This window comes from Sorex araneus, chromosome 8 (assembly GCF_027595985.1).
Source record: "Sorex araneus isolate mSorAra2 chromosome 8, mSorAra2.pri, whole genome shotgun sequence".
Taxonomy (NCBI): domain Eukaryota; kingdom Metazoa; phylum Chordata; class Mammalia; order Eulipotyphla; family Soricidae; genus Sorex; species Sorex araneus.
The window spans coordinates 11,613,093-11,637,961 of record NC_073309.1 but is presented as its reverse complement, the minus strand read 5'-3'; the positions used below and the strand labels follow the sequence as shown (position 1 = coordinate 11,637,961).

The following is a 24,869-nucleotide window of genomic DNA, read 5'->3' as shown; positions in this document are numbered from 1 at the left end:
ACTTTAACTCTGATTTTGCCCTGAGAACCTGTGGAAAATTATGTACACTTTCCTTTCTTCAGTGGAGACATTATTATTATTGCTCACTAATTGAATGAACAATGGAAATAATGAGGACTTTGAAAACTACAAAGTGCTGTTTGAATAGTGATAATGCTCCGTTAACTTCAAGCCACTGCCCGCTTGTCTTTCACGCATGTCTTGAGGCCTCTTGTATTTTGCTTGTTCCACTTTCACTGCTTGCATGCTTCCTTTCCCTGTACTGTCCCCCTTTTTTCCAAACAATCATTCGTTTATGTATTTTTGTGATGTGGAGTAGGCTGCTTTTTTGGGGGTGGGGTGGGGCAAGGGCACAAATTCAGCTGCTCTCAGGTCCTTTTCCTGGCTCTCTGCTCAGGAATCACTCCTGGGGCTTGGAGAACCATTGGGACTGCTGGGGACCTAACTGGGTTGGACACATGCAAGGCAAGCACCCTACCGTTTGTACTATCGCTTTAGCACCTGAAAACTGTCTTATGCCAGATACAGAGGTATACTGATTTTTAAATGTTCTGTGGGTTTTTAACAAATTTATGCTTTTGTGTAATCATCACAGTCAAGATATAGGACATTTGAGTCACCCCTCTTTTGTAATCTCTTCTTCCCACTCCATTTTCTCAAGGCTGAACTGTTTTTCTCTTACTGTAGATTAGTTTGCCTTTTCACTGGAATTTCATATAAATGAGTAGAAGTTATAGATTATACAATGTATACTCTACTCCTTTCCCTGTAATGTTTGTTGTTAATCAAAACCTAAAAGGGAAAGCATTTTAAAGAATTAAATCTTCTCAAAATAGGGCCTGTACTCAACAGGTCTTGGGGGGGGCCTACCTGTATGAGCAAGATGCTCATACTTCCATTGTGGGCCTGATGTATTCAGTGCTGGCCCAGTGGTGCAACGCTGTTTACCTTGATGCACCGTGCTACTGGGGTTCACCAGCATTGCATGGGGTCAGAGAGCCATGGGTCTTGTGTGTGCTAGGTATCTGCTTTTTTTTTTTTTTTTTTAGTTTTGTATTTGGACCATACCCAACAGTGTTCAAGGGCTATTGGTTCTGTGCTCAGGAGTGACCCCTGGTGGTGGTCAGGGGATCATAATGTGGTTCCAGGGATTCCAGGTGTCTGCAGGATGCAAGGCACTTTTCTTTTACTCTATGTCCTAGCGCCAAAGTAAGTGCTCGTACCACTTGAGTGAACTCCTCAGACCTGAAAAAGGGAAAACATTAAAAAAGGTTTAAGAAAAGAAGTATACGTGAAGTGAAATTATTAAGGGAGGATGCTAAATTTTTTTTTTTTTATTGGCTTTTTGGGTCATATCCAGTGATGCTCAGGGGTTACTTCTGGCTCAGCACTCAGGAATTACTCCTGGATGTGCTCATATGGGATGCTGGGGATCGAACTTGGGTCAGCCATGTGCAAGGCACGTGTAAGGAGAATGTCGAATAAGAAGGGTGGGTGACTCTCAAAATAAAGTTCTTTAAAATAATTTTAAAAATTAGTTTGACAGAGGCTGGAGAGATAGCACAGTGGGTAGGGCGTTTGCCTTGCATGTGGCACTTAGGGGTAATTCCTGAGTGCAGAGCCAGGAGTGACTCCTGTGCATCGCCTGGTGTGACCCAAAATGCAAAAAAAAAAAAAAAAAAAATATTAGTTTGACATTGGTTTATAGTAATATGGATTTTAAATACTTTAGCTTCACACCTTTGTGTTTAATATTATCCTACCAGCAAAGTAAAAATAAAGTGTTATACTATCTGCCCCCTATAGGATTTATCAATAAAAAATAAAAATGGGAAATTTGGGCCACACTGGCCTATGCTAGGGGTTTTTCCTGGCTTTGTTTCTAGAAGTTAGGGATGATTTTTGATACTTATGTGAAAATATGTTTCTTAATAATAGTGTTTGTATTTTCATGAATTACACGTAGATTATGACCATGTGTTGCTTATAGTTTTTTGCAAGAGGTTATATGTGTGGGACTCCTGGCTCTGCACTCAGGAATTACTCCTGGCGGTGCCCAGGGGACCATATGGGACCATCTGGGATGTCCAAGATCAAACCCTGATCGGCCTTGTGCAAGGCAAATCTTCTACCTGCTGTACTGTTGCTCCAGCCCCTCATTGTAGTCATGTGAATAAGCTAACACAACTCTTAGTGTGGGGCTTTTTGTTTTGATTTTATTTATGGACCATACCTGTCTGTGCTCAGAGCTTACTTTTGGCTCTGCTCAGGAGCCACAGCTAGCAGGGACTGCAGACTATATGCAGTGCTAGGTATTGAATTTGGGTCTGCCTCATGCAAGGCAAGTGCCTTTCCTGCTCCACTATCTTTCCAGGCTCACATCTTTTGTTACACAATGGAATACTATGCAGTTGTTAGCAGAGATGAAGTCATGAAAATTGCTTATAAATGGATAGACATGGAGAGTATCATCTAAATGAAATGAGTCAGAGAGGGACAGACATAGAAGGACTGCACTCATTTGTGGAGTATTGAATGAGGCTGACACCCAAGGACAGTAGATTCAAGGGCCAGGAGGATTGTCCTATAGCTGGAAGACTGCTTCATGAGCGGAGGGGAGAAGGCAGATGGAATAGAGAAGGGATCAGTAAGAAAATGATGGCTGGAGGAATCAGTTAGGATGGGAGATGCATGCCGAAAGTAGATAATAGAACAAACAAACAAACAAACATGACTTCTCAGTGTCCGTGTTGCAAGCTATCTTGCCCAAAAGTAGAGAGAAAGTATGGGGAATATTGTCTGCCATGGAGGCAGGGGGAGGGTAGGAAAGGGGGGGTATGCCGGGGATATGGTGGGGAATGTGCACTGGTGGAGGATGGGTGTTTTGATCATTGTGAGATTGTAACCCAAACTATCTCACAGTGATTCAGTAAAATAAAATTTAAAAAAATGTATAAAATGTATCTTGTAGGCATTTTTCTCAATGAAGTTGTAATTGAAAGTATTAGAGAATTGGATATTGTTTCTTTTTCCTAGTTTTTGTTTTGTTTTTAAAGAGGAGTTCTTCCTAAGTAGTGTTGAGGGGCGGGGCCACTTCTGGTGATACCTAACCCAGATGTGTAGGCTGGGCGGTTCAGTGCTCAGGCCCAGTGGTTCTTGGGACCACCAATACCCAGCATTGCTAAGTGGTGGGCTGAATCCTTCTGGAGCATAAACTTGGGACCTTAGGTGTGCTAGGCATGTGCTTCAGCCCTTTAAGCTATCCACCTAGCTCCATGTATTTATTTAGAGGGAGTGTTGGGCTGCTCCTGGCAGTGCTAGGGGGCAGCCAGACCTTGCCAGGGATCACCAGGGTTCTATCATGCAAAGCATGTGCTCCAGCCCTTTGAGCTATTTCCCTGGTTCCCTGCCCCAGTTTTTAAGTGTTGCTTGTTCACCGGGTTTTTATTATGAAACAAAGATTTTATTTGAAGTATACTATGTAAAATGGAATTAAATGTCCACAAGCATGAGCAATAAAAAGTATATTCAGGAATAAGTATTATAAGTAAATGAGTAGTGTTCTATTTATAAATACATAGATAATTCTATGTTAGATACACTACAAATTAAAAGTGTACTTAAAGTTTTTAAAATGTATATTTTAAATTTCAAACCTTTTAAAATGCTATTTTATTTATCACATTGAATTTAAGATGAAGATTAATTTATAATTTTTTGTTTATTGAATGAGGGCTCTATCTCTTGGTGCCCAGGAGCTTTCCTGACAGTGTTTGGGGGACCATGTGGTACAGTTATCAACCCTGGTAATACAAAGCTTATATTGTAGCCTATTTAAGCTATCTCCCTGGCCCTGTCTGTATCTAATACTTGAAAGTAGATGCTTTGGGTCAGATGACTATGTCTTTAATTATTGCTTAAAAAAATAAAGATTGAGTAAAGGGGCAAGCGAGATGTCTGTTGCCTTTTTCAGAATATCAGATCTGGGAGGATTTGGGGGGATGAGTAGAATGTAGAGTATGTGTGTGAATGAATGTGTTGACGCTCAGTCTTCAGCACCCACCCCAAACAACTGTTAATGGATCTCATGGGCAAGGGAGGTGTCTCAAAGGGCTAGCGTGTGCTTGCTTTGAAGGCCTGGCTTTGGTTCCTGGCACTGCATGGCTCCCCAAGCACTGAGCTGGGAGGAATCCCTGAGCACTTGAGGTTTTGCAGTGTGAATCTCCCCCCCCCCCCGAATTAATTGATCACATTATTTTAGACTGATATTCCAGGAACCAAGTTCACTTTTGAAAAATCATAGAAGAGGGTGGAGATAGATAGTATAGGGTTTAGGGTGCTGCCTTGCTTCTAACCAACCCCAGTTTGATCCCCGGTACCACATATAATCCCATGAGTACCCCTGGAAGTGACCGCTAAACATGTGTTCAGTGCCAGAGTAACCCCTGAGCACTATTGGATGTGGGCCAAACCTTACCCCAAATAAGTTTATACGAAAAAAATTTTTAAATATAAAATAAAATAATATGTCACAAGAACTAGAAATACCATATGATCCTTACTCCTGAACACAAAGCCCAGAGCAACACCTGATCACCTTTAGATGTGGGCCAAATTCCAACCCCCTTATCCCAACAACCCCCCCCCATAAAAATAGGTCACTGGAAAAAAAAATTAAAAAACTGTCACTGGAAATAGAACTACCATACGATCCAGCAACATCACTTCTGTGTGTATATCAAAAAAATATGAAAACATCAACTTAAAATTATATCACTCTATATGTTTTTTTCCGCATTACTTATAATAGCTAAAATATGGAAAGAACCAAAGTGCTTATCAATAGATGATTGGATAGGATGTGATGTGTGTCTATGCATATATTACTCAACTACCAAAAAATGAAATTTTGCCATTTGTAGCAAAATGGAAGGAAATCAAGGGAATTATGCATAGTGAAATTAATTAGGAGAATGGCCAAGACTGCATTGTTATCATTCGTATGTGCAATATAATTGATGAATGGACAAAAATATTATAAATTATAGAATAGAAATGACAAGTATTGATACTAGAGAAGATGGGTTGGAAGAGATGAAGAAAATGTGTATAAAATTTTTTGGTTTTGGGTTTTTATTTGGTTTGTTTTGGGCTACACCCAACGATGCTCAGGGATTATCGTGGCTCTGGCCTGTGGAGTTACTCCTGGAGGTACTCTGGGGACCATATGGGTTGATAGGAATCGAACCCTATTGACCATGTGCAAGGCAAATGCCCTACTCACTGTACTCTCTCTCCAGATCCAGTATAGGGAGTTTAAGAGAGGGTTCTGGATATCTGTATATCTATATTATAGGTTATATATATCGCTATCACTGTCATCCCGTTGCTCATTGATTTGCCCAAGCGGGCACCAGTAATGTCTCCATTCGTCCTAGCCCTGAGATTTTAGCAGCCTCTCTTTACTCGTCCTTACCAACGGTGTCGCATTGGAGGTTCTTTCAAGGTCAGGGGAGTGAGACCCATCATTGTTACTGTCTATGGCATATCGAATATGCCATGGAGAGCTTGCTAGGCTCTGCTGTGCAGGCAGTATACTCTCAGTACTCTTATTCACATGACTACAGATTATATATATTTAGAGTTCACTGTCACTGCCAGTCCGTTGCTCATCGATTTGCTCAAGAGGGCACCAGTACTATGTCTCCATTGTGAGACTTGTTGTTACTGTTTTTGACATATCGAAAACGCCACGGGGAGCTTGCTAGACTCTGCTGTGCAGGCAGGATACTCTCAGTACTCTCATTCAAATAACTACAGATTGTGTGTATATATATATATATATACACATACATATATATATGTCACTGTCATCCTGTTGCTCATCGATTTGTTCGAGCGGGCACCAGTAAATCTCTCATTGTGAGACTTATTGTTACTGTCTTTGGCATATTCAATACGCCACAGGTAGCTTGCCAGGCTCTTCGAGAGGGGCGGAGGAATCGAATACGGGTTGGCCACGTGAAAGGCGAGCGTCCTACCACTGTGCTATCGCTCCAGCCCCATATATATATATCCATATATATATATTTTTTAAGTGCACACAGAACATAAAAATATATGTTGGGGCCAGGAAGATGCCTTAAAGCACTGGAGTGCTTGTTTTGTATGTTAGCATCAGGATTTGATCCCTGGCACTACAGGATCCCCAGAGCACTGCCAGATATACACCATACCAACAATGACAACGAGTGTGTCAGTACAAAAATAATATTATTTATAGATTGATGTTTTCTTTTTTAGCCTTAAATTTCTTAAGGGCCCTAGGGAGTTTTAAACATCTAAAACACTAATTGAGATAGCTGTACTTGTATTAACTTCATTGGTATAATACTAGCAGTAGAATAACTAAATACTTTCATTAGTTTTTTTTTTTTAAAACAGTGTTGGGGATCAAACCCATTGACTCAAACATGCAAGACTAGTGCTCTGCCACTAAACTTAACCCCCAGCTTCTCTTGGGCTGTTAACTCTGGTCACCAGACTGTAGAATATATCACCAGAGCATATGTATCTTACAAACAGAAGTTTCTAACTTTTGATCACCTTCACTCATTTTATCCCCTACCCCCATCCTTTTTCTACCTCTTGGAAACCACCAGCCTCTTTCCTGTATCATGAATTCATCTTTTTTTTTTTTTAAAAAAAAAGGTAGAGTTCACACTCACTGATGCTCAGCAAGGACATCAGTTGTGGTGTAAAGGTTTGGTGCTCAGACCAGCAGTGTACAGGTCCCCCATGGCTATTCCTGAGGTGCTAGGGAAAGAGACCATGTGGTGTCAGATTAAATGCAGGGCCTTGTACATGCTCTGCCAGTTGAGCTCTAGATGGGGCCTAGTGCTCTCTCTCCTTAAAAGAAAAAAAGATTCTACACATAGGAACTGGTGAGCTAGCCTAGCTAATTGAGCAGATACTTTGCATGTAGGAGTCCTGGATTAAGTCATTGGACCCAGGGCACTGTGGGTGTGGTCTCTCAAGCCACCAAAACAACAGAATAGATTTAACATATATGTGAGGTTATATAGTGTTTGTCTGTTTTGTCACTTATTTTGCTTAGCATAATGTCCTCAGGATTCATTCATGTTATTCCACAGGCAAGATTTCCTTTTTTTTCTCTTTTCTGTTTTTGGGCCACACCCAGGCCTTTGGGGCTATTCCTGACTCTGGGTCCAGGAATGATTTCTGAAAGTGCTCGGAGGACTGTATGCAGTGTCAGATTTCAGCAACATACCAGGCAAGTTTCTTGCCTCCTTGTACTCTCTCTCATCCTTTATGACTGGCTCTAAAAACACACTGTGAATAGAGTCTATATCGTTTCGTTTACTAGGACAACTATTATATATTTTTAATAGCAGCAAAGGTATTTAAGTTGTATTTAAGAGTAGTGATTTCTTTTTTAATGTAAAGTTAATGTGACAAGTAATTTGTGATAGCATGGAAAAGAGACTTCATTTTCACATTTAACAATATATTTTGGTTGTCAGAATTGCTTATTTTTTTTTCTTCTCTGTTTCAGAGAGTTTGAATTTCTTTTATTTTCTGTATAGGACCTGAAATCTTAGCATTAAGTGTAAATAAAGATCTAAACAAGATTAGATCTGTGTTTAGATAATAAAAAAAAACTTTATGTGACTTTATGAAAAACTTAAGTACACCTATTTGTCTTTAGATTGGAAAATTTTTTACTATTAGTACTATGATTGATTTGTTGATTTCTGGAAAGCAAATGTTTACGTTTAATAGTAGCAAGAGAATCACAAGTTTTCTGATAAATGTCACAGAATTGTGGCAGTGAGACAAGAAAAAGAAAAGCTGCATTAGTGAAGTGAGACATACTTCTGTAGCTATGGAAACTATAAAATGTTAGTTTCAAAAAGGTATTCTCTTTGTATTTGTAATATTAATTGGATATTAGTGGAAGTTAATGAGAACAGTGGATACTTGTTAAACTTCAGTATAATTCCATTCATCAGAGGACTGGGTAAGAGGCAGTGTTGGGTGGTTCAGTATTTGTTTTGTGTGAACATTAAAGTGCTTAATTAATTTATCTTTAATGTGATTTATTAACTACTAAAATGCTTTTTATTTAGAAGAATGTTTTCTTAGATTGTTACAGCTCAGAATTTATTAGAAAATAAGACTAACCATAATTAAGTTAGTAAAATTAAATTAATCTTGATCAGTAATTATGTTTCTTGATAAATGCACTTAGATTTCATGAAGAGTATCTTAGGTATTAATTAGGTACTTTGATAATTTATAGGTGGTTTTTTTTTTTTTTTTTGCTTTTGGGTCACACCTGGCAATGCACAGGGGTTACTTCTGGCTCTGTGCTCAGGAATTACTCCTGATGGTGCTCGGGGGGACCATATGGGATGCTAGGAACCAAACCCGGGTTCGCTGCATGCAAGGCAAATGGCTCTACCCGCTGTGCTATCGCTCCAGCCCGAATTTCTAGTTATTTTTAATAAAGTGACTGGTCCATATATTACATAATAATTTACTGATTGAATCTTGATTATAAACTTCATTTTTTTTCTATTCTAATTCTAATTACAGAAACCAACTTATTCCTAAAAATATCTGTTTTAAGTATGTAATCAGGGTTGCCTTACAATCATTTGGTGATTGTAGTGGACTGCTTGGGGTAGCAAACTTCAGAAGAAAGATGATGGTTAGTTTAATTTTATTATTTATTTTATTTTGCACTTTTATTAAAGAGCTCTCTCAGTCAGTCTAGCTGAAATTTTGTCAACTTTATTAATCTTTATTAAGAACTAGCTTTTGGCGTTACTGATTTTCTCTGCTGTTCTTCTATTGTCTATTTCATTTCTCTTGTGTGTGTTTTTGATTTGGGGGGTCAGATTCAGCAGTTCTCAGGGGTTATTCCTATTTCTGTGCTTGGGAGTTGCTCCTGGAGGTGCTCCGGGTACTGTATGTAGTGGCAGGGATAAAACCTAGACATCCTACATGCAGAGCCTTCACTCAGTATATTGAGCTCTCTGTGCCCCCAATTGATGATTGCACTAAATTTCAAGGCTCAGTTTTCATGTTTGTTTTTTCTATGTTTTGGGGCCTCACCCAAACAGGAGCGCTGGGCTTACTTCTGGCTCTTACTCAGGAATGGTGGTGCCTGGGTGGCCATATGGGATGCTGAGGATTGAACCCAGACTGCATGCAAGACAAGCGGCCTATCTGCTGTGCTGTCTCTTCTCTCCAGCCCTGTGCTCAGTTTTCTCATTCTTGGTTTATCTGAGGAAGGAAAAATTTTGTAGTCAGGCGATTCCAAAAATGGCTTCCTCTTCTATCGCTTGCAATTCATTTAATCTCGAGATACCTGGATGACAGAGGAAAGCTATCTTTCAGCTTTCTACCCCGACCCCTTCCTGTGCCCAGTGTCTTTATTTTCTTCGAAAATGTTTTAACTTTTTTTGTTTTTGAACCACACCTGGCTATTCTCAGGATTTACTCCTGGTGGTACTCAGAGACCATATGTGGTGCCAAGGATTGAGCCCAGGTTGCTGTGTGCAAGGCCAGAAGCCTTACCCGCTTATTGGCCTGAGTTATTTTGAAGACTTCATCGTATTATGTGTGTATGCTTTCATTGCCACAATCTGTTTATTAACTCTCTCATTGGTGACATACACGGTACTTCTAGTTTTTGTTTTTGTTAACAGTTGGAGAGAACATTCTTACATATGCTTATCTTTACATTGAACATATAACCCAGTTGGCCAAGTGCTACTGGGACTAGCCTATGGATCCTCTAGGTACTGTTTGGAAGATTCCCTCCCCGACAAAACATCGTTGTACCAGTTTATATTATTAATATAATTTTCAATTATCAATATCAATTTCCTTGCATCTGTGTTAGTATCATGTATTAGCTGAAAGTCTTCAGTTATTGAAAATTTAATTTTAATTTATCTTGGAAATTCTGCTATCTTAAGGCAAACATCGGGAAATATATATTGTTAATAATTGCAGAAATTGTGATCTTACCTCTTTATTAATCTCAGATTTGAATGTTTGCTGTTTCTGAGCTATCCAAGGTACTTGTAGTCAAATACTGTGTTTCAACAATACTAGCATTGTAATTTCAGTGTAGGATCTGATGTGTTAGTGTAGATCTTAGGGCTGAGATATAACTGCTAATCAGGGTTTACTATTCGGTTGCTAATTTCTTTAAAATAGTTCTTTTAGGTTGGTCTCTTAAATTTTTGAATGGAGTAATTTGCTTTTGTAGGAGTGATAGCAGAGTAGGTAGGGCATTTGCCTTGCAACCCTGGCTTGATTCCTCCATCCCTCTCAGAGAACCCAGCAAGCTACCGAGAGTATCCCGCTTGCATGACAGAGCCTGGCAAGCTACCCATGGCATATTTGATATGCCAAAAACAGTAACACCAAATCTCACAATGGAGATGTTACTTACTGGTGCCCGCTCGAGCAAATCGATGAACAATGGACTACAGTGCTACAGTGCTAATTTAATAGTGTATATGCTTCGAAGTTAGAAGCTGGGCAGAGAGGCATAAATATAGGAATGACTTCACATCCATTTACCTGGGAAATTTATCATTAATTTTTTAAAAACTTAATCAGCAATTTTGTTTTAGTTTTTGTGAAGACTCATGGAAATGTCCAGTATAATTCCAGATTTTCTCTAGGTTATATTATACTGGGAGTGATCCCTAGACACAGAAGCAAGAGTAAGCCCTGAACTCTGCTGGGGGTGCTCAACCCACAATCTTTTCCAGATCTTAGAATTTCAGTTGGTCAAGTTAAAAAATGTCATTTTTACTGTTTTTATATTTCTCTTCTAGACAATGTAAACATGTGAGACAGAAGTTGAAATGGCATTTGACTTGATTATTCACCTTTAGTTTTCTTTTGTAGCAAGCACAGTTACATTTTTAACAGTTATTTTGAGATTATAGCTTAAAAGGGTATGTAAAGCTAAAGTTGTGGGTGTATAGAATGCAGTGAAGAAAAGGAATCAAATTAATGGAGCAAAATGGTAAATTGAATTTTAAATTTTATTATTTTTCTATATGATCCCCTGAATCAAGGCTATGAGTGATTCCTGAGCTCAGAGCCCCGAGTCAGCCCTGAGCAAGCCCTGAGCACAGCTGGGTGTGGCCAAAAAACAAAAAAAAGCTTTATTTGAAACTTTCTTCTTGTTAGAATTTTGTTTGTTTTTTGTTTGAGGCTATACCTGACTGTGCTCAGGGCTTACTTCTGCCTCTCTGCTAAGGGAATCACTCCTGGTTGTGCTTGGGGAACCATTTGGGATGCCAGGGATCTGACCGGGTTGGCCACATGCAAGGCAAGAGTTCTGCCTGCTGTACTATCTCTGCAGCTCCCTAATGTTAGAATTTTTTTCCAAATGTTATTTTCAACTAGCTTTATCTTAGTCTTAGTTCATTTAGCATTTGACTATTTAAATAAGTATGGGAAAGTCTTACTACTGTTTTGTTGAAATTGGTAAGAATGAAATTGAAGCTAATCTTTTTCTAGTACATACATCAAATTGATTTCAATTTGAGAAAAGTTACCTTGAACAATAATGGACTGACATGTTAAGATGAACAACAGCTAAAATTACATTAAAGGACAGTGGGCAAGTAGATAGCTTATACTAATCTTGTATCAAAAGCAGGCCAAAGCGAATTGTTTGGAAAGAAGATTTTAAAATGCACAGAATTTTGTGGAGCACTTTATATATTTAAGTTTTTTGATACCTGAGATAGTTATCTCCATCATGTAGATAATAAAATGAAAACCCCAGATGCTTAAGAGACTTTAAGTTATTAACTTAACTGTATTAAGTTAACCACTTAATAGAAGAGCTGTGTGTGTGTGTGTGTGTGTGTGTGTGTGTGTGTGTGTGTGTGTGTGTGTGTGTTTACATATCCTGGGGCGCAGAAGATGCCTCAGTGCTTAATGTGCTTGCCTGGCAAACCCCAAGACCTAGATTTTAAACCAGATGCCACCTGCTTTGAGGCTATCATGACAGCCCTGCTAGATTCCTGGCAAGAAAACACCCAGCTCTCAATGGCTTTCAGAATGCCTAAGGCAAGTGTGGAGCCTTGAGCTTAATCCCTGTGTCACTGCATGGGGCTAGGCAGTCCGCATAGCCCCACAGTCAGGGATCCTATGAAGTGAAATAAAAAGTATCTTGACTTGTTCCATTCCCTTTTTCCTACAACCTCAGCCAAGACCAGTTGCTTACTAATTATAGGTTTAATGGTAAAAAGTAAAAATCTCATGCTACCCTTGCTGAACTTACTTCTAGTTGGGGAGACAGACTGGCATGTAATCTATTAAAAATAGTGTGTAAGGACTAGAGGGGGCTCAGTGGAATGCATACTTTGCCTGTAGGAGACCCGGGTTCAATCCCCTCCACTGCGTGGTCTCTTGAGCACTGCCAGGAGTAACCCCTGGGTACAGAGCCAAAAGTAGCCCTGAGCTACTGTGGCCTCAACACCCTCCTCCCCAATAAATAAAAGCAGTATGTTTGTGAACTGGAGCGATAGCACAGCCGGTAGGGCATTTGTCTTGCACGTGGTTGACCTGGGCTCGATTCCTCTGTCCCTCTCGGAGAGCCCGGCAAGCTACCAAGAGTATCCCACCCGCACAGCAGAGCCTGGCAAGCTACCCGTGGCGTATTCAATATGCCAAAAACAGTAACAAGTCTCACAATGGAGACATTACTGGTACCCGCTCGAGCAAATCAGTGAACAACGAGACAACTGCTACAGTGCTACAGTATGATAGGTACCCTGAAAAAAAAAAAAGTCCAGATCCATGAGAAACAAGACACAGGAGAGTGCCAGTCATTAGAGAGGTCTTTGACTAGGAAGTGATGTTTAAACTTACCCTGAAATCATTAAAACAAAAATGAATCAAGTTATATATAGTATAATATTTAATATACATATTATATATGAAAAGGTTATATATTTTTAAATTTTATTTTATTTTTCAATTGAGTCACCGTTAGAACAGTTACAGGGCTTTTAGGATCAAGTCTCAGTCATACTATGTTCAAACACCCATCCCTTCACGAGTGCATATGTTCCACCACCAAGAGCCCTAGCATACCCCCCTTCCCACTCCCCCTCTGCCTGTGCGGCAGATGATTTTCACTTTACTCTTTCCTTACTTTGATTACGTTCAATTTTTTGACAGGAAACTCACTATCATTATTTGGAGTTTTTCCCCAAACAGTCAGACCTGTCGGAATGGCATCATTAGGTTGTATGTTTTCTATTGTTGGCAACAAAGATCATATGAAGGTTATATTATATAGAGAAAGAGCGCTTAGAATACCTAGTCAGAACATTTGTTTTTGTTTTGCTTTGGGACCACATCTGGAGATGTTTGGGCTTATTCCTGGTTCTATACTCAGGATAGTATAGAACTCCTGGCAGTTCTCAGGGGACCATAAGCATTGTGGTGCCAGGGGTTGGAGCATTTGGAGGTGAGTAAATTTGGTATGTTTGGAGAATTGAAGATAATTCAATATAACAAGATCATAGAGCTGTGATAGGGGAGGGAAAGCTAAGTAGGGCAGAAAGGTATGACTATATAAGATTGATAAAGGCCCTGTATAAGAGACAGAGTTAGTCCAGTGGGAATGGAAAGAGGACTGAGTATCACGGAAAGTAAATGTGATAGAAATGTTGTCAACAGATAATCTTTTATATGCCTATCATGTATGCCTTGTGGTTCCTTTGTATAGCAAAAGGCATATGATCCTGATAGTTGAAAACAATTAAATTTATATACTCTTTGGCATGGTGTCACCCCTGGGTACAATTTTCACCTCTGAAAATTGACTTTGGCTATTAGATTCTCTTGCTACCGATTCATTTCTAGCCTGGCTTCTGTTTTTGTTTTTGGGCTACACCCGGCAGTGCTCAGGGATCTCTCCTAGCAGGGCTTGAGTGCCTGGGATTCAACCCAGGTCGACCACATGCAAGATAACCACCCTCCCCTCGCTACTACACCCTATCACTTGAGTCTGAATCCGTCATTCCCAGGGATGCCAATGATCTGTAAACCTGAAGTAAACAGAAGATAGATAACTAAGGAATTCTTATTCTTGCTAGATTTAGTAATCTGTTGTCTAGAGAAAAAGCTACTAGGTCAAAACAGGGTAAAAGCAAGGATAAAGAGATAAAAGTTATAGTTTGTTACCACAATGGTGTTTAACTTTAACCATTATTTAAATCATAAATACACTGAATATGAAAAATGACCATTTATTTATTGTATTTTGTGCTCAGTGCTTGATATAAAGGGTCTTGCCATTGTTAACAGGACAGATAGACACAATTTCATTGTAATTTGGTAAGAGCTACTTTAACACAGATGGTTCATAGTGGAAAGTGAGGCAGCAAATGATAATTAGTTCAGTTTGAGATATGTTGAAATTAAGTTGATTGTGGGATAACCTCACTATGCATCAAAGCAGTAATCTAGGTGTGGAGGGGATATAGAAATAAGAAAAAAGAAAAGTCCCTGCCTTTGTGGCTTATATTCCAGTGGTTGGAAACAGACAATAAACAAATACTTACCAAGTGTCAGAGGGTGAGAATAGGCAAATCCATGAGAGATGAAAAGTAAATTGGTGGTTAATTGGGGCCCGAGCGATAGCACAGCGGGTAGGGCGTTTGCCTTGCACGTGGCCGACCCGGGTTCGATCCCCGGCATCCCATATGGTCCCCCAAGCACCGCCAGGAGTAGTTCCTGAGTGCAGAGCCAGGAGTAACCCCTGAGCATCGCTGGGTGTGACCCAAAAAGAAAAAAAAAATTGGTGGTTAATTAGGAACTAGGCTGGTAATGGGTATAAGGATTCTTTTCAGCTTATAAAAATGCTTCAGAGGGCCGGAGCGATAGCATAGCGGGTAGGGCGTTTGCCTTGCACGCGGCCGACCTGGGTTCGATCCCCGGCATTCCATATGGTCCCCCAAGCACCGTCAGGAGTAATTCCTGAGTGCAAAGCCAGGAGTAACCCCTGAGCATCGTTGGGTGTGACCCAAAAAGCAGAAACAAAAAAACAAAAAATAAATAAATAAAAATGTTTTAGAGGAGCTGGAGCAATAATACAGCAGGTAGGGTGCTTGTAGAGAACTCCGATTTGATCCCCCAAACCCTATATGATCCCCCAAGCCTGTCAGGAGTGATCCCTAAGCACAGAGCCAGGAGTAGGCCCTGAGTACCATAGGGTGTGACCCCAAAACAAAACAAACAAAAATTTTGAAATTTGATAGTGGTGATGACTGTAGAACTTTGTGAATATAATCAAAACCACCAGATTAATCACTTTTGAAAGATGTTCCTTACATTATATGATTTACAACTTAGTCTTAAAATATCAGGAAATTATAGACTCTAAGATTAGGAAGGATATGATAGCTGGTCCCATTTTATATAGGGTGGCCAAAATGCCTCAAAGAAGTGATTGCGTACAGACCAAGAGGAATTGAGAAAGTAACATGAAGTTTTTTGGGGAAATAACTTTCCATTTGGAGGATTTGAGACTTGAGAAGGTGCTTGGCATTTTAAAGGAATAGCAAGGCGGTGATGAGGTAGTAGAGGTAGTGGGCATAAGGGGGAGAGTTTAGGAGATAAAATGAGAAGAATGGAAGGGAATTTTTTTTGCAAAAATGTGTTTTATTCGGGGATGGAGCTAAGACATGCCATTTGAAATAGCTTTTAAATGGATTATCAGGTTACATCATAAATGATAAACTGTAGGCGGGAAAGAATAAATTAAGAGGCAGTCGTGTTAGTCCATGTAAAATGACATACCACTAAATACTAGTGGACGTAGTAAGAAGTAATGGCATACTGAATATATATCTTTTGGGAAGAACAGACAGAATTTGTTTATCAATGGGATGAAAGTGAGGGAAAAGTAAAGTAAAGGAAGTAAAAGGAAGATAAAAGTAAAGGAAGATAATCCAACTTTATTTTTTGTGAGCAGTTAGAAGAAAGGAGTTTTGTAATGAGAGGGCGTTCAGTCTGGTGGGCAGGTAGGTGGAAGGAAGTAAAATGAGACAGATTGGTTTTGTTCATATTAAGGATGAAAGGTCTACATAAATATCCAGATGAAGATTCTGAGCAAGCACTTGTATCTGTGGAACTAGAGGCTAACATATTGATAATCATCAACATATATATGTTGCATGGTTGAAGTTGAAATTATAATTGGAGAGTAAAATTATAAACCATTTTCTTTCAATCATGAGGAAAAAAACCCCAAATATTTGAAAATTATAAAAAAAAAAAAGAGTAGAGAGCCAGTGAAGTTTAAAAAATAAGAGAGAGAGAAACAATGGGAAAGGAAGTTTCCAGAAAGTGGGAGTAACCAGTAGTGACAGAAGTTGCAAATAAGTCACTTAGGAGTTTATAGGTAACAGCAGTTTTAATGGAGTAGTGGAAACAGAAGCCAAGTACTAACTGGTGATTGAATAATAAATTTGAGTGGAGGAAGTGAATGGAGGCGACTAATGAATACCACTTTTGTTTTTATCAAATGTAATTCCTGAGTACAGAGCCAGGAGTAACCCTTGAGCATTGGTGGGTGTTGCCTAAAATTAAAACAAAAATATCTTTGAACTGCTTTGAGCTAGGCCATTAATTCATAGTCATATTAGTTTGTGTCTGATTTTTCCTGTCAAAGTTTAAAAGCTCTTCTTTGAGAATGTTGCACACATGTGTGATTCGGGTAATTTCAGAATTGAGCATAATTAGTAAGATTAATATTATATGAAAACAATAAGAGTGAGGTAGGAAATGTTTCAAAGTAGAGACTCATCTTTTTCAACTTTACCTCACTTTGATCTTGTTTTTTGTATTTGCCTTGATAATATTGCTTTATGTTTAATCTAGAATTAATTTATGTATACATACACTTGCTTTGAAGTTTTAAACTTATGGAAAAGTGGAATGTATCTCTCTGATAGAGTGCACACTTTACATGTATGAGATTTTTTTTAGATTTACATGTAACTATCTGCATTTCGGCTTAAATAAGATTATATAGTACATTGTTTTCTCAGCCACTTACTGAAATCATTAAATGTAAGTCTATTACAATTTGTAGGAAGAATAAAATATATTTAAATATTCTCCTTACTCATGGACTCTAATATTTTACTTTGTTTTGGAGCCACACCTGGCAGTGCTCAGGGCTTACTCCTGCCTCTGTATTGGGATCCCTCTTGGCTGTGCTCAGAGAACCACATGCAGTCACGGGGATTGAGCCCAGGTCAGTCAAAGCAAGGCAAGAGCCCAACCTAATATCGCTGGTCCAGTATTTCATTTTCTTAGTTTTACTTGGTGGGCTCCCAAGAGGTACTCAGGAGGTTAGGGCCTCACTGGAGGTCCTCAGCCAACCTGGCTTTAGGTTTGATGCAAAGGCCTGAGAATGTGATGCTTCTTGGGCCCTCATAGTTAGGGATATCCAGGCCAGTCTAGTGTTGCAGGGGACCTCCATGGTCACACCCAGCAGTGTTCAGGAGTATCCTCCCTGTGATACTGGGAGTGGGGGTTGGTGCCAGGAATTTAACCATTGAACTATCTCTTAGCCCCTAATATTATCTTGAAAATAGAATAAAAGGATTTCCTCATGACCACACCCAAACTTATCCAATAGTACAGTCACACGTTTAATAGTATATAAGTCAGAGAGATCTGGCTTCAAGTCCTAGCTCTGCTACTTTAGTTATAGGTAGGAATCTTAAACGTAAATGTTCCAGTTTGTGAAATGAAAGGAATTTAAAACATAACACTGTTTTGTTTTTTTTTTTCTTTTTGGGTCAGACCTGGCGATGCACAGGGGTTACTCCTGGCTCTGCACTCAGGAATCACTCCTGGCGGTGCTCAGGGGCCATATGGGATGCTGGGAATCAAACCCGGGTGGGCCGAGTGTAAGGCAAACGCCCTACCCGCTGTGCTATCGCTCCAGCCCAAAACATAACAAGACTTTTATAAGATAAACTAATTACTAAACATTTTATTTTGTGAATATCCTTTATTTTGCAATTAAGAACAGTCATCAAAATCTTGGTTATCTTTTACTTAATGTATAAATGAACTCATTATTCAAATAATTGAATGATTGGTTTTTCTTTTTTAAAAATTATTTTGGGGCCGTATCTGGCCATCCTTAGAACTGACTCCTGGCTCTATGCTCAGGGATCACTCCTGGCAGCGCTCTGGGATCATAAGGGTGCTAGGGTTGAATCAGGTGGTCTGTGTGCAAGACAAGCACCTACATGCTGTATTATCTCTCTGGTCCAGATTTTTAAGCATTTTTATAAAGGACAGGTAGAAAATACTAAAATGGTAATGTCATCTTTAAGAAGTGGGAATTAAAGTGATTTCATGTTCTTCTTTCTAGATAGAAAATATTTCCATATTTCCTATAATAATAACAGTCTTTCGTTTGAGGCAGTACCTGTACTCAGGCTTCGCCTGGTACTATGTTTGAACATCACTTCCAGCATTGTGAGGGACCATGTAGTGTTGATTATTGGATCCAGAGACCTCACAAGCTTGTGCTTCAGTCCTTCGGTCTATGGGTGTCTTTCTGCCTGCCTGTCTTTTTCTTCCTTCCTTCCTTCCTTCCTTCCTTCCTTCCTTCCTTCCTTCCTTCCTTCCTTCCTTCCTTCCTTCCTTCCTTCCTTCCTTCCTTCCTTCCTTCCTTCCTTCCTTCCTTCCTTCCTTCCTTCCTTCCTTCCTTCCTTCCTTCCCTCCTTCCTTCCTTCCTTCCCATACTATCTATATATTTTTATCACTTTTTTATAACTTAAATATTAAAATGTCAAAATAGTCACCTTTATGTATCAGAACATTTATAATGTTCTGATGCTTTATAACAGCGTCATTTAATTTTTTTCTCATAGATTATAATTTTTAGTATTTATATTTATTAGAGCTCTAAATCTTTTAAAATTTATGCATTATAGTATTTGTAACAAAACATTTAATCTATTAATGCCTGGTTCTGTGATGTGTATAATTTAGGATTACCATTCCATACATATGTATACATTTATATATACATATATATGTTCCATCTTTTTCCCAAAGCTATTGGTAAGAATTAAATACTAAAAGCCAGATAGGTAGTGCTGGAATAAAACTTAAAACCTGAATCCTCTAATTAAGTTTGATGTACTCTCAGTTGAGCTATCTGAGTCCCTTGTATGTATTACTTTAATAAAAAAAATATATCTTTTTTTGAGATGTGAGCAATTAACATGTTAGTGCTAGCAGCTCTTGGGGATGGAGATACTTACCAGTTATTAAATTTAAGTGTCACTAATATTAATAATAACAGACCAGCTAATTTTATTAATAATAGCTCAAAGGCTATTGGGAGACTCCAAATTTGATTCCTGTATCCCTATGCATCGCTCGGGAGGCCTCCAAATATTTAGCATATTATTGATAATCCTAATTAATATGAACAGCTAAAATTTAATTTCTTCTAAGAACTTGGGTAATTGGATTCTTGCATTATCATTTCAGTCCTCAGAACAAAAGTAGAGATTAAAAAAAGTAATTTGTACGGGAGTACATTGGAACTGGGATTCATATGGTACTAAAAGGAAAACCATCTTTTTCTTTTCTCCATGATAAATTTATCTCTTGTTTATGTATGAAATTTGCTGAAACAGATGTTCTTACAATATCTAGCAACACATTCAGTTACTAGTATATGCGGAAGTGTTTTCCCCCTAATAAGAGTGGATGCTTCAGGTTAGGTGGCATATTCCACCTGGTGGTCAAGTAGGGAATTGTTCTTAAAATGTGTTTATTGAGACTCAAATATAATCACATACACTTAAAAAAATATTTTAGCTTTGGGACAGTACTGGCAATACTCAGGGGCCACTGTTCCATATCTACCACCACCGTCAGCATCTCTCCTCCACTGCCTCAAGTCCAGTCCCTCTCCCCCACATCCCCTTGGCAAGCACATTTTAAAAAAAATATTACAGTTCGTATCACTGTGCTTCCAGTTGTGTAAAATGCTTATGGTTTTGATGGACACAGTTACCTCACCCCACTACTACCAGAGTGCCCAAGGCCCTTGACCAGGGTCTGTATATTGTATCAAGTCAACCTCACCATTCCCCTTGACACACTCCTTTTTTTTTTTTTTTTCTTTTTGGGTGAGACCTGGTGATGCACAGGGGTCACTCCTGGCTCTGCACTTAGGAATTACTCCGGGCGGTGCTCAGGGAACCATATGGGATGCTGGGAATCGAACCCGGTTCAGCCGCATGCAAGGCAAACGCCCTACCCGCTGTGCTATCACTCCAGCCTCTTGACACACTCCTTAACTTGGCATTTTCAGTTCTGTAATCTGTGCCGAAGATTTGCTATCGGTTGATAGACCTTCTATTTCTTTGCCTCATCAAACCATTTTATTTTATTTGGTTTTGGGTTTTGGACTACAGTTGGCTGTGCTCAGGGCTTGTTACTGACTCTGTGCTCAGGGAACTGCATGGGATGCTGGAAATCGGACCTGGGTGAGCTGCATGCAAGTCCGCACCACTGCAGTAGTTGGAGCCATGTAGAGCTGGGATCAAACAGATTTTACTTAGCTTTTCCCCTGGCCCAAGTACTACATTCTTACTTCCTCCTCAGAATAAGGTAGTTACCAGCCCTTGACTATTGTGTGTACTTTTTCATTAATTTTGCCTTAGAGAGGAACCCAGAAAGCTATGATCTTTGTGATAAAGAACATTGAGTCTGCTTTTGTATCTATGCTCTTACAAAGTGTTTTCAGCAGACTCGGGTTTCGTCTTCATTTTCTCCTATTTTATTAAAAGATGGTAATCTTGCAACCCTGAAATAGAGATAAAAATTCAGATACTAACAGGAGTGAGATGGTGTTAATCAGTGAAATTGACTAAATGGTAACTAGAAACTGGAAGACACAGTATAAAGAGGTAGCTCCAGTTAACTGTGGGAATATATACTTAGTCCAGGACTTTTGTATAAAATTCCATTCTTGAAAGGTGGCAACTAATTCAAAACTTTTCAGAAGATATCACAAGAAACAGAACAATTTAGGGTGGGGAGTGGTGGGAGTTTGGGGGAGGATTGGGGGTGTACAGATGTATCCTGGAGAAAGTGTAGGTTTTTTTTGTTACAGAAAGAATTTTTTATTTTGTAGTGCCTGAGTGATCACATTCAGGGGAGCTCTGTGTTTTATTTATCATTTGGAAGCCACTTCTGACTGCTCAGGACTTACTCCTGGCTCTGTGCTCAGGAACCACTCCTGGGAACTATATGAGTTGCTTGGGATCAAACCCAGGTCAGCCAACCACGTGCAAGGCAAACCCTTAGCCAATGTGCGATCTCTCCAGCCCCCTGTGTTTTACTTTCCAGGCTTATTTATATGTGGTTTTGGACCACACTTGGTGTTGCTGGGGGGCTACTCCTGATACTGTGCTTAGGGATCACTGCTGCTGGTGGTCAAAGGACCGTGCTGGAATCCAGCTGGGGTCAACCACAAGCAAGGCAAGCACTTTAACCCCTGTACTACTTCTCAGGCATGAGTGCTATCTATGTTTTTGTGGTTTTTTCTTTTCTTGTGGAGTGGGAGGCTTCCAAGCAGTGCTTGGGTGCCCAGGGCCCCCACTTACTCTTCTCACCCAACCCGGCCGAAGGATGTGGTGCAGCTCTGGACCTGCAGTGTGGGTATATCTGGGCCACCCTGAGAGTGCCAGGGCCTCCAGGGCTGCAGCATGTGGTGCTGGGGAGTGAGCCCAGGGCAGGTGCTAGGCATGTGCACCTGCTAGGCATGTGCCCTAACTTCCGTATTTTTTACAGGCACCCTTTTTCCGGTGGGCAGTGTAGTGGGCACCCAGGTCATACTCAAGAGGCCTGGGATGTGTTTTAAGAGCATATCGGTTTATGTGTAAACTGTTGGCACATTTTAATTCTGGGAAACTGTGGCACTACTATATTGTTTAATGTGTGTTTAGCTTTTGTTTATATTTGCATCTATGCCTGTAGCCTTGCTTGGATAATAATTATTGCCATTTTGTTTGGTGGTTTGGGGTTACTTCAAATGCGTGCGCATAGACACACACATATACACACACAGCAGTGCTCAGGGGTTACTCTTGGCTTAGTTCATGGGGGACCAAGTAGTGCTGGGAATTGAATTTAGGCCTCCTGCATGTAAAGCATAAGTTCAAGCTCATTGAACTGTTTCTCCTGCCCCTGTTTGTTCTTTTTCTGTTGTTGTTTTACCTTGTTTCCCATTCCTAAAATATAATTACCACTGGTCGCAATCATCAAGCAATGAGCAGGAAGTAGCCCTGAAGCACCACCAGTTGTGACCCCCAAACAAGCAAGCAGACAAAGCAAAAAAGCACTGAAAGGACCCGAGCAATAGTACAATGGGTAGGGCATTTGCCCTGCACGCAACCTGGGTTCAACCCCTGGCATCGAATATGGTCCTCTGAATACCACCAGAAATGATTCCTGAATGCAAAGCCAGGTGTAATCCCTGAGCACTGCCTCGATGGGTGTGACCCAAAAAGCGAAAAAACAAAACAAAACAAGAAACCAAAAAGGACTGACAAAATTGGTATTCCTCTCTTCCCAGCCCCCACCCCCCTTTATTTTTATCAGCTTTGAATTATGTTTCATGTAACCATTCCAGTCCTTTCATACAGTAAACATATTCTTGACCTTATAAAAATGCCAAGGCCCTGCACAGTTTACTCTTTATCATCTGCTCCCTAAACTTAACTCCTGTGGGCAGGATAAATATTTTGGTAATTATATTTTTGCCCCACTATGCACCTTTTTGTTACTCAAATACGCCATATCTTTTCCTGCTAAAGGACCCTTCCCTTGCTTTTTTTTTTTTTATTGAATCAACATGAGATACATAGTTACAAAGTTGTTCATGATTGGGTTTCAGTCATAAAATGTTCCAACACCCAACCCTTCACCAGTGTGCATTTCTGGTGTCCACAGTTTCTCTCCTGCCACTGCCCCCACCAGTCTATTGCAGACACCTATCTCTCTTTCTCTCTCTCTCTCTCTCTCTCTCTCTCTCTCTCTCTCTCTCTCTCTCTCTCGTTACCATGTATATCAGTTTACGTCCTTCAGCGCTCAATTCTTGTCCAGAGTGATCATTTCCAACTATCATTGTCATAGTGGTCCCTTCTCAGTCCTTACTGCGCTTCCCTCTCCCCACCCCCACTTGTGGCAGGGTTTTGCATATTGCTGTTCCCTCATATTGTGATGTTTCATCTTTTGTTGTTGCTCAGGGGTGACTCCTGGCTCTGCACTCTGAAATTACTCCTAGCGGTCTGTGGGGGGCCTGATGCAGATCAAACACGGGTCAGCCTCGTGCAAGGCAAGCACCCTACCCTCTTTACTCTCTCTCCTGCCCCTGTGAGGCTTCTTTCTCTGATGAGTTGCTGATTTTTTCCCTTATCCTTAGGAACTTCTCAGAGAATCCTTCTTTGACTATTTTCTCTTTAAATTAGTGCCCACATCTTTTCTTTTCTACCTTTTATTTTAGGCACCGTGATTTACAGTACTGTTAATGATAGGGTTTTATGTATATAACATTACAACATCACCTCTTCCGCTGGAGTGTACCCCACTTCAACACTCCACCTCTGTCCCCCACCATGATAAATTTTCTGTAGACCAATTCTCCGACTCTTGCTCTGGACATTTGTTATTCCCTTACTGGGTTTTTGTTTGTTTGCTTGGGGTGTGTGTGGGGGTGCGGTTTGCACCCCTGAGCAAGACTCAGGAGTCAGGTGTTAGTCCTGGTTCTGTGCTTCAGGAATCACTCCACATAGTGCTTGAATGACCATGGAATCGAATCTGGGTTGTTGCATGCAGAGCAAATGCCCTACCTATCGTGTCTCTCTAGCCCTTCTGTATTTCTTTATCCCACACATGAAAGAGATCTAGTATCTGTCCCTGTTGTGTCTGACTTCACCCAGCATGATGATGACTTCCAGTTCCATCCATGGAATGACAAATTGCATTTCATATTTTTTCATAGCTATACTTATTCCGTGTGTGTGTGTGTGTGTGTGTGTGTATGTGTATACATGCCTTCCCCTTACCCCCAACTAAAAAAATTAAAAACCCAAGCCAATAAGGGGATAACAGATGGCCAGAGCAAGAGTCTGAGAATTGGTCTAGAGAAAACTTGCCATGGTGGGGGACAGAGGTGGAGTGTTGAGGTGGGGTCCACTCCAGTGGAAGAAGTAATGTATTATTGTATACATAAAACCCTATCATTAACAGCACTGTAAAACACACACACACACACACACACACACACACACACAGAGTTTCTTTCTCCAGTTATTATCTGTTCTTGGATTCTTGGTTCTTCCATATTGTTTCCATATTGTTGTTTTTGTATTTTGGCTATAGGAATAGCTGCAGTGAATATAGGAATGCAAAATGTTTTTTTTTCTGAATAGTGATTTTGAGACCTTTGGGTAGATACCAAGAAGTAGAATTACTAAATCATATGGAAGCTCAATTTTTAGTTTTCTGAGATGTGTCCACATTGTATTCCAGAAATGTTGAGCCACTCAACATTTCTGCCAGCAGTGGATGAGGATTTTTTCCCTCAAATCCATGCCAATACTGTTTTATTAAAATGTGTCCACATTATTCTTTATTAAAGGTGCATGCATTTTTTCCTATAGCTTCTACTCCACTTTGAACTTCTAATACTATTTTCTTAATCTTCTGTTTTTTTTTTTGTTTGTTTGTTTGTT

At 39.9% G+C, this 24,869-nt stretch overlaps 1 protein-coding gene across 5 annotated transcripts in view; it reads left to right on the top strand.

Moving 5' to 3' along the window:
* NFAT5 (nuclear factor of activated T cells 5) overlaps positions 1-24,869 on the top strand; it is a 106,878-nt gene that overhangs the window by 9,590 nt on the left and 72,419 nt on the right. The gene's annotated exons all lie outside the window — the stretch shown is intronic.